This window comes from Eretmochelys imbricata, chromosome 9, assembly GCF_965152235.1.
Source record: "Eretmochelys imbricata isolate rEreImb1 chromosome 9, rEreImb1.hap1, whole genome shotgun sequence".
Lineage (NCBI taxonomy): Eukaryota > Metazoa > Chordata > Testudines > Cheloniidae > Eretmochelys > Eretmochelys imbricata.
Window position 1 is genome coordinate 61,095,292 of NC_135580.1, and position 10,959 is coordinate 61,106,250.

A 10,959-nucleotide genomic window follows, 5' to 3' on the forward strand; every position below is an offset into this window, starting at 1 on the left:
CCATTGGGTGAAAAATACTTGATTAGACAGGCAAGTAACTTGTTAATAAGTATAGGCTACACATTGCATTTCGTTTTCTTTTACCTGTAACCTTGCGTTTCAAATCCTTATACTGGCTTTTATTTTTAACCTTTATCTCAAGCTCTGTTAAATGCATTTCAGTTTGATTTGGACATGTTTAAGTGCCTTGTGCTAGGATGGGTGTTGAACTGAGATGAAACCCATAAGCTGGGGTGCACTGCTTCTATGAGGGACAGTGGATCAGTGCACTCTCCTGGCATCCAGAAACAAGGAGCTGGGCACTCAAGTGTAAAACAAAGTGGGGTTTGTAAATTGCTAACCTGCAGAGAGGAAGAATGGGGCTAGCAGAGCCCAGAGCAGAGTTGGGATTTCCCCTGGTGGTCACAGACAAGGTTCTCTTGTGCTGTAAGCAGTTGGTAGTAAATCACCCTTGACACCTCGGATAACCCCAAAAAGTGTCACACCCACACCTGGCCTAGATTGTAAACCCTTGTCTGGGCTGGGTCAGATGTCAATTGTTCTCATTCTCAGTTAGCTCTGAGAAACACCCACCCCCGGTAACCAATTCCATCTCTAGCATCTTCGGAACACAATATTCTATGTATCACAGAACTCTTAAAGTATGTTCCATGCATAGATCCCACAATATCCATGACAACCAGCGAGTTCTTAGCTTTCCGCAGACACCAGGCATGGCCCCTTTGGTGAAGTATTGTGAAGACCCCGATCACAGGGTAAACATGCCCATCTGGGCATGTCTAGGCAAGTCCTTGGGTATAGATTGCAACTGTGTACCCTCACCTACTGCCAATACAGTGTGCTCGGTTCACACCCTCCTTTATAAGTTTAAACAAATTGGCTTAAGAGAGACCTGAACCATAACTTTAAGCAATTGCTTTTGATATACTAAACTACTCCATTTTGAACCAATCTTTTCTAATATTTGAATATGGGCTATAACACTAATCTCATTGGCAAATCTAGTTTGTTAGACTTCAGCTGTAAATTTAACTGGGAACTCTGCAAATCTGTATAATTAACCCCCTTTCATGCTTACAGCCAGCTCTACCCTTGTACGCGCTTGGTGGAGGGCATGAGGACACTCAGGGCATATGTGTGGCCACAGTGGACACTGCTGGGAAAAAAGACCCTGGACTCAGGTGCCTAGTGGAATGTGCATATGGACAACACATGCTGAAGAACTCCAGTCACTGTCCAGGTAAGGAATTTTCCTTTCTGAAAACCAAGAAATACAGAGTTAAGGTAAATGCCCATGTAACCTTAACTTTTCCCCCTGGAGCTGGCAATAGTGACTGGGAATTATCTGCCTGCACTCCAGCTGCATTCACAGTGTTACGTGTAGCTGTACTGAATGTGGGAGGGATTAGTTTGGAGCATTTTGTCAGAGCTGTGATTATGATCTGAGGTGATCTTTGAGGGGCTGTGCCCGTCTGGGGGGAGGAGGGGTGACAGAAGGAAAGAGGTGCACATGTACCTTGGGAGATCCAGGATGCCTCATGTCAGCGCTGAGTTGTGTAGGCTGTGTCAGTAGCAGGGCACTGGGGATGGTCCCCAGTTAGGTGGGAGATGAGTGTGGACTGTGGGTTTAATGATAGGTTAATGAATGTACAGTGTTTGGCATCATGTGCATAAGGGTGAAGGGGCTGTAAAATTTAGCAGATGTGGTGTTTTTTCTGTGGAGGGTGCTAAGTGTTTGAGAGCAAGGCAGGAGTAGATTGTTTCTGTTTAGTACAATACAAAGGCAGAGTGTGAGAATGTGGGATGGGTGTATTGAGGCATCACCCAAAGGGGACAGAGTTATGGTTGTGTGGGCATGTACCTTAAGTCTATTTTTCCTGGTGTTCATAAGTCTGAGATTTACTGAACTTGAATTCTGGAAGGGCACGAGATACAACCAGACAGACAGCTGTCACTCTGGTTAATGAATTTTTTTCCATTGAATTTCCTAGTTTTTTTTTTTTTTTAATGAAAGAGGAATGTTGTTTGTAGGAGTTAGCATTTAGGCAGTTGTAATTATCAGGTAGGCTTGCAGTTCAGGCATTACTATGGCTATGTGTGAGGATCCCTGGGGGCTGGAGTCTGGGTCTGCTGGTCCCTGATAGACTGCTGCATCCATGACACCACCCAATACCTCTGGCACCACAGTGATCTGCAGGCTGTGAACCTTATGTGGCCAAGCACCATAGGATGTGCCACCTACAGAGGACCTGATTGGTGGTGCTCCCAGGATCCCTAATTGGTCCAGGTGTACTATTTAAGCCTGGCAGGGACACCAGGAAGCTGTCTGTGCAACCAGGTGGATTCCCAACCATGACAATAAAGGTTCCTTACCTATAACCAAGGCTCTTTGAGATCGATGCTGAGTATGCACGCTCATGGGATGCTCTGAATGGTAGAATTCTGATTAGCAGTAGCCACTGGAGCACTCACCCAGCTCCCTGGCCCCCCTCTTCAGTGAATGTTAAACATTCCCCAGTGAGGGTCTAAAAGAGGCGTGGAGCTCCAGCTTTCTAAGGTCCTTTCCCAGTGAGGAGGATGCTAAGGTTATGGGGAGAGGCAGACTGGGAGTCTAATTATGCAGAGTCCATCTCGAAGAGCCTCGGTTACAGATAAATAACCTTCATTTCTCCTTTGAGTGTCCTCTGCACACACCCACTCATGGGATAGATTAATAAGGAGCATTCTGGCCCAGGATGGTGGGACCACAGAGTCCTAATTAAACAAGGACTGCCTTGTCAAATTTTGCATCAGATCTAGCTTCCAAATCTAAGGAGTAATGTTTAGAAAGGTGTGAACAGAACTCCATGGTGCTATTCTACACGTCTCTACCAGAAGAACGTGTCTATAGAAAGTCATAAAGACTGACTTTAATCTAGTCGAATGCATTCTCATCCCTTGAGGAATGGGTACCGTACCTCCTTTGATTTATAAACTTCATAAACAGATAATCTAACCCATTGACAAAATGTTTGTACAAAAATAGCTTTCCCCTTGTCCTTCGTTCCATAAGCTATAAACAATTCTGGGGACTGCCTAAATTGTTTAGTCCTGTCTAAATAAAAGGATAGAGTTCTTCTCACATCTAGCATGTGTAATTTAGTCTCCCTATCATGAGTACGAGGTTTGGGAAAGAAAACCAATAAAATTATAGACTGATTTATATGAAAATTGGAAACCACTTTTCCAATTGGAAACCACTTTTGGTAAAAACTTAGGGTGAGTAAGGGACCAGGGCGTCGGCAGTCTAGCCTAGTGGGATGGCATGAGGCAGTAGTAAGTAAGCAGGGATTGGAGTAATTACCAGAACTGGGCTTGATAAGCAAGAGTCAGGGTCAGAGTCAGGCTGGGTCAGAGACCAGAGATAGCACCAGGCTGGAACCAAACACTGGAGATCAGAAAGCAAGGTGTGGTCTGGAGTCGCAGCAGGCCAGAAATCTGTGTGGTTGCCCAGACAACTTCCTGGGGAACCCTCCAGGGTTAAATAGTGGACAAGGTCAATCAGAGGACTGCAAGGTGCTGTCACTCTAGACCTTTTGGATGGTATTTCCTGTAGTGCCTAATCTCCCCAGTGCTCATTGGAAGTGCCTCTGCATGCTGCCATAATGGTGATGTGGGAACATCTGCTGTGCTGGCCCCTCTGCAGAGCTGGGTTCTGGTCCCATAGATCCTTAAAACCCATATGTCTTTATGAAAAACAGTGAATGGTGAATAGCCATTCATGTCTGTAATTCACTTATACCCCTTGCAGACATGATCACTATCAAAAATACTCTTTTGAGAGACAGATGGAATAAAGAACAGCCCCCCAAAGGTACAAAAGGAGGATTCATTAAATGGGACAGAACTAATTCAGATCCCAAGAGGGCAAAGAGTTTCTTATGGGGTGGGGGAGTATGAGTTATTAAAGCTTTTAAAAAATGTCTTAACTGTATCATTAGTAAAAATTGATTTACTCTCCACAGGTACATGGCATGCTGATATGTCTGAGAGAATAACCTTAACTGAAGATAAAGAAAGACATGCATTCTCAGGATACAACAAATACTCTACAATTAAGTGGTGCTGTAAATGGATCTTGATCACATGTAGAAATCCACAGCAAAACCCTTTTCCATTTATGAGTATAGCGTTTATTTGTGGACTCTTTTCCAGAATGTAACAGTACATTCTGCACCTTTAATGAACAACTTTTCTCTAGCCCTCCCACAGTTCTATTTCCCACACAGTTAAATGAAGGGACTGAGGATCTGGACAATAGACCGTCCCAGTCTGTTGTGACAAGTGCGGTAGCAGTGGCAGAGGCTCCATTAATCCTTTTGGCAGATGAATCAAGTCCAGATACCATAGTTTTCTCAGACATGCTGGCACTATTAAAAGCACTCTGGCCTTATCCTGTTGTTTGTTTATCACTCTCTGTATGAGGGGAAATGGTTACATTAAGCCCTGACACCCGTGTGTCAGCAACTCATCCAATGTTGATTCCTTGTCTCTGCCTGCTCTGGAGCAAAATTGTTGACGTTTCCTGTTGCTGCTGGAGGCAAACAGATATATTATCAGATTCCCCCATAAACTGGAGAGGTGTGTTATTACTTCTTCCTTCACAGACCATTTGTGCCTTTGACATGTTAATCTGCAAGCATGTTTTGTTCCCCCATGTGACAGGGTATAAAACCCTTCATTGGACAGCAGAGGATTAAAGAGCAACTCTGGGCACAGGAGGCTCCACCCCTCCGCCCTTGCCAAGCATGCTCCAACTGGAGGTGGGGTTGAAAAGGAAGCCAACCAGCCACTGGCTCCGTTGGGCCAGATAGGGTAGGGAGAAGGACGTGGTCTGGGAGCTCTGGACCAGGATGTAGCCAGTCCCAGGCTAGGAGAAGGAATGTTGTTGAGCAGCAGCTCCTATGGGTTGGAGACGGGTAGGCAGCCTGCAAACTGGTGCTTATGTGAACACCTTGCAGCCCCCAGTGCAGGAAAAGGGGAGGTAAGAAGTAACCCCGAGAGGCTGATTTGAGGCCCCTCAGGGTGCGAGGCACCAGACAAGTCTCACAGGGCCCTGGGTCGGAACCTAGTGGAGCAGGAGGGTCCAGGTTCCCCTACCTCCCCTTTGGCTGCAACCGCTGGACGGAGCAACTGCCAGAGACTGTGACCACTACAGAGCGAACCACAAACCCATTCACATACCCCTACACCAATTTATCCTGGGTGAATGTCATGCTCTGTACACCATTTCCAAAGCCTCTTTGCCTCTAGGCATAATTTTATAGAATAAGTTCCCCCTCGCTTGTTCAGATAACATAGCACCATTGCATTGTCTGTTACTACCTGAAGTACTTTGTATTTGACTTGAGATAGGAAGGACTTTAGAGCTAGTCTTGTGGCTCTCAGTTCTACAATACTGATATGTACTTTTTTTTTTTTTTTTTTGGGTAACCAGTGAGCCCTGACTAACATTGTTTTTCAGATGAGCTCCTCAACCTAGTGTAGCTGCATCTGAGGTTTGTATCAGAGGGGTAGCCATGTTAGTCTGTATCCACAAAAACAATGAGGAGTCCGGTGGCACCTTAAAGACTAACATGTGCCAGTACATTTATGCCTGTGGTCTATAATTTTCACTCCATGTATCTGAAGAAGTGGGGGTTTTTACCCACAAAAGCTTATGCTCAAATAAACCTGTTAGTCCTTAAGGTGCCACCAGACTCCTTGTTGTTTTTCTGAGGTTTGTGTTACTGATGGTGGAGGAAAATTGAAAAGTGTACATTTCATTGCATTTTTGAGTCTGTCCCCCCGCTCCCCCCATGAGTGACATTAACACCTGCTGTGGAATTACTATTTGTGATGCATGCTACGCAAACCTGGTCTGTAATTTGTTCCTAACCAGTGCTGAAGATATCTCAGCTGAAGATGAGCATATGGTGGCACTGCTGTGTTTGACAGACCCAGCAACTGAAGAAAATGGGGAACTGACTGCTATAGAAACTGGAGGATATATAAATATTTTTATATACCTCTCCTCTGGGAGAAAAGCTCTTCCCGAAGTAGAATCTACTATGGCCCCAAAAAGTGGCTCCTCTGAGTAGGGTTTAAACACAATTTTTTCCATTTTATTTCTAATCCCAGACTGGCAAAGAGAGAACATATTTGATTTACATATATTAAAATGTCTTCCCTGATGATGCTTTTATTACCCAGTCATCTAGGAATGGGTACACATACATCCCCTGCCTTTTTAGGTACACTGCCACTACCAACAGGCATTCTGTAAACACCTGAGGAGCTATGGATAAACAAAAAAGGAGGACCTTGTACTGAAAATGAACCTCTCATACCATGAAAAGCGGGTATTTCAGATGACACTGTTTTATGGAAACATTCATCTTTTAAATCCAGAGCAACAACCCCATCCTCAAGATAAAGTGAAAGAATTACAGAAGTTATCTCTAACATGCAGAAACAAAATTTCTTTATATAAGTATTTCATTTCCTTAAATCCAAAATAGGGCAAAAGCCCCATATTTTTTTAAATTAGAAAACACCAGTAAAAACCCTCCCTCTGTGATCTTGCAGAACTGTCTCTATGGCTCCTAACTGCAGCAGTGATTGAACCTAGTTCTTTAAAAAAATGAAATGACTTTGATCTCTGCCCAGAGATGAAATGGGTGAGATGTTGTAGGCAAGGATCTTGATTTGAATTGTGTAACCACATGCAATAACTTCCAGGATCCACCTGTCTAGTATTAACTCCCAGTGATAAAAACAGGGCAAACAATCCCCAAATATCTGTATCCTTTGGATCAGACAACTGAATGTCCTCCTGGTATGGAATTGGTGAAGGTCTAGTCCCATGCATAGATCCTTCTTGATAAGGTGCAAAAGATGGCCACTGGGATTATCTAACCCTGTGAGGGTAACATGCCGTTCAGGCCAAAAAAAAAACAGTGATGGATTTGGTTGGAAATACTTCTGTGCATCTGGATCCAGTGGGTATGAATGAAACTGTCCAAACTTTTTCTTGGAATCCACTCTCCGATCTGCATCTCTCGTCCACTCCCAACCCTTACATGGTTCAGATGGAACTGGAGACAATAACCCCTTTCAAAAAGAAAGTTGAGAGAAGTTCTTCTCTGGAGATCCAGAAGGGATCTTAGGTGAAGGAAGTAGCAGAGAAATCCTGATCTCTTCTTCCTTCCATCTTCTGCAACAAACGAAGCAGAGGTCCTACAGACAATAGCCTCCTTCACTACACAACTCCACTAAGTGTGTCCGTCAGACAAACCAAAGAAATGTCAAACAGTGGTCATTTTTCAGAGTAACAGCCGTGTTAGTCTGTATTCGCAAAAAGAAAAGGAGTACTTGTGGCACCTTAGAGACTAACCAATTTATTTGAGCATGAGCTTTCGTGAGCTACAGCTCACTTCATCAGATGCATACCGTGGAAACTGCAGCAGACTTTATATATACACAGAGAATATGAAACAATACCTCCTCCCACCCCACTGTCCTGCTGGTAATAGCTTATCTAAAGTAATCGTCAGGTTAGGCCATTTCCAGCACAAATCCAGGTTTTCTCACCCTCCACCCCCCCACACAAATTCACTCTCCTGCTGGTGATAGCCCATCCAAAGTGACAACTCTTTACACAATGTGCATGATAATGAAGTTAGGCCATTTCCTGCACAAATCCAGGTTCTCTCACTCCCTCACCCCCCTCCAAAAACCCACCCCCATACACACACAGACTCACTCTCCTGCTGGTAATAGCTCATCCAAACTGACCACTCTCCAAGTTTAAATCCAAGTTAAACCAGAACATCTGGGGGGGGGGGGTAGGAAAAAACAAGAGGAAATAGGCTACCTTGCATAATGACTTAGCCACTCCCAGTCTCTATTTAAGCCTAAATTAATAGTATCCAATTTGCAAATGAATTCCAATTCAGCAGTTTCTCGCTGGAGTCTGGATTTGAAGTTTTTTTGTTTTAAGATAGCGACCTTCATGTCTGTGATTGCGTGACCAGAGAGATTGAAGTGTTCTCCGACTGGTTTATGAATGTTATAATTCTTGACATCTGATTTGTGTCCATTTATTCTTTTACGTAGAGACTGTCCAGTTTGACCAATGTACATGGCAGAGGGGCATTGCTGGCACATGATGGCATAAATCACATTGGTGGATGTGCAGGTGAAAGAGCCTCTGATAGTGTGGCTGATGTTATTAGGCCCTGTGATGGTGTCCCCTGAATAGATATGTGGGCACAATTGGCAACGGGCTTTGTTGCAAGGATAAGTTCCTTGGTTAGTGGTTCTGTTGTGTGGTATGTGGTTGTTGGTGAGTATTTGCTTCAGGTTGCGGGGCTGTCTGTAGGCAAGGACTGGCCTGTCTCCCAAGATTTGTGAGAGTGTTGGGTCATCCTTTAGGATAGGTTGTAGATCCTTAATAATGCGTTGGAGGGGTTTTAGTTGGGGGCTGAAGGTGACGGCTAGTGGCGTTCTGTTATTTTCTTTGTTAGACCTGTCCTGTAGTAGGTAACTTCTGGGAACTCTTCTGGCTCTATCAATCTGTTTCTTTACTTCCGCAGGTGGGTATTGTAGTTGTAAGAAAGCTTGACAGAGATCTTGTAGGTGTTTGTCTCTGTCTGAGGGGTTGGAGCAAATGCGGTTGTATCGCAGAGCTTGGCTGTAGACGATGGATCGTGTGGTGTGGTCAGGGTGAAAACTGGAGGCATGCAGGTAGGAATAGCGGTCAGTAGGTTTCCGGTATAGGGTGGTGTTTATGTGACCATTGTTTATTAGCACTGTAGTGTCCAGGAAGTGGATCTCTTGTGTGGACTGGACCAGGCTGAGGTTGATGGTGGGATGGAAATTGTTGAAATCATGGTGGAATTCCTCAAGGGCTTCTTTTCCATGGGTCCAGATGATGAAGATGTCATCAATATAGCGCAAGTAGAGTAGGGGCTTTAGGGGACGAGAGCTGAGGAAGCGTTGTTCTAAATCAGCCATAAAAATGTTGGCATACTGTGGGGCCATGCGGGTACCCATAGCAGTGCCGCTGATCTGAAGGTATACATTGTCCCCAAATGTGAAATAGTTATGGGTAAGGACAAAGTCACAAAGTTCAGCCACCAGGTTAGCCGTGACATTATCGGGGATAGTGTTCCTGACGGCTTGTAGTCCATCTTTGTGTGGAATGTTGGTGTAGAGGGCTTCTACATCCATAGTGGCCAGGATGGTGTTATCAAGAAGATCACCGATGGATTGAAGTTTCCTCAGGAAGTCAGTGGTGTCTCGAAGGTAGCTGGGAGTGCTGGTAGCGTAGGGCCTGAGGAGGGAGTCTACATAGCCAGACAATCCCGCTGTCAGGGTGCCAATGCCTGAAATGATGGGGCGCCCAGGAGTTCCAGGTTTATGGATCTTGGGTAGTAGATAGAATATCCCAGGTCGGGGTTCCAGGGGTGTGTCTGTGCGGATTTGATCTTGTGTTTTTTCAGGAAGTTTCTTGAGCATATGCTGTAGTTTATTTTGTTTTGGTAACTCTCAGTGGGATCATAGGGTAATGGCTTGTGGAAACTCGTGTTGGAGGGCTGCCGAGCAACCTCTTGTTCATATTCCGACCTATTCATGATGACAACAGCACCTCCTTTGTCAGCCTTTTTGATTATGATGTCAGAGTTGTTTCTGAGGCTGTGGATGGCATTGCGTTCCGCATGGCTGAGGTTATGGGGCAAGTGATGCTGCTTTTCCACAATTTCAGCTCTTTATTCTTTTCAATGTATCAACCCATTTTCCATGAAAAATTTAAATAGTACCCAAAGCTTACAAACCATGTTTGTTCATTGACATGTATGAGGTTTTTACAAAAGAAAGGTTTGACTAGGGTGACCAGACAGCAAGTGTGAAAAATCAGGACAGAGGGTGGGGCAGTAATAGGTGTCTGTATAAGACAAAGCCCCAGATATTGGGATTGTCCCTATAAAATGGGGACATCTGGTCACCCTAGGTTTGGCACCCTGTTAAAGTGACCCCCCTCTGCTACAGCCCTACCCAGGCTGGTTGCTATGTGCACCCCATGAAAGCAGAAATCTCATCTCAGCAGGAGAGGCTCGCAGAGCATTGATTTAGGTCACTGGAAATTCAGTTGACACAATTTGGATTCCATTAGCATCTTGCTTTTAGCCAGTTCTCCAAGCCGGACGGGGCCTTCTGGCCCCCAGTGTTTTCTCCGAGATGGGTGCAGCCTGAACGAGATGCCTGGGCCCCAAGAAATACAAAATAAGGTGGTTTCAGAGTAACAGCCGTGTTAGTCTGCATTCGCAAAAAGAAAAGGAGGACTTGTGGCACCTTAGAGACTAACCAATTTATTTGAGCATGAGCTTTCGTGAGCTACAGCTCACTTCATCAGATGCATACCGTGGAAACTGCAGCAGAGTAGCAGCCCTGTTAGTCTGTATCCGCAAAAAGAACAGGAGGGCTTGTGGCACCTTAGAGACTAACAAATATATTAGGGCATAAGCTTTCGCGAGCTACAGCTAACTTCTGCCTGGGCCCAGAGAGGTCCCCCCAGTAGGGGCAGTTCAGCCGAGCGACCGATGCAGAGACGGTTTGCCCTTGTCCATAGGGTGCGCTGGTCCCGGGCTTCCTGGTCGGGGCTTCCAGGTCAGCGCTCCCCGGCCACAGCAGCAGCAGCGCCGCCGCCAGCTCGGCCAGCACCAGGCCCACCGCCAGCAGCCCGTCCCGGCCACACGGGGCGCAGCGCGGGCAGCCGGCCGAGTCCAGGGGCGGCGGGGCTGGGAGAGGAGGGGTCACCCCGGGCGGGGGCCGCGCGCCGGCTCCCCGGGGCCTGGTCCGAGCAGCCACCGCCGGCCAGCGGAAGAGCCCGCCCAGCCGGGCCTCCCGCGACCCCACTGCCATGGCAACAGCCAGAGC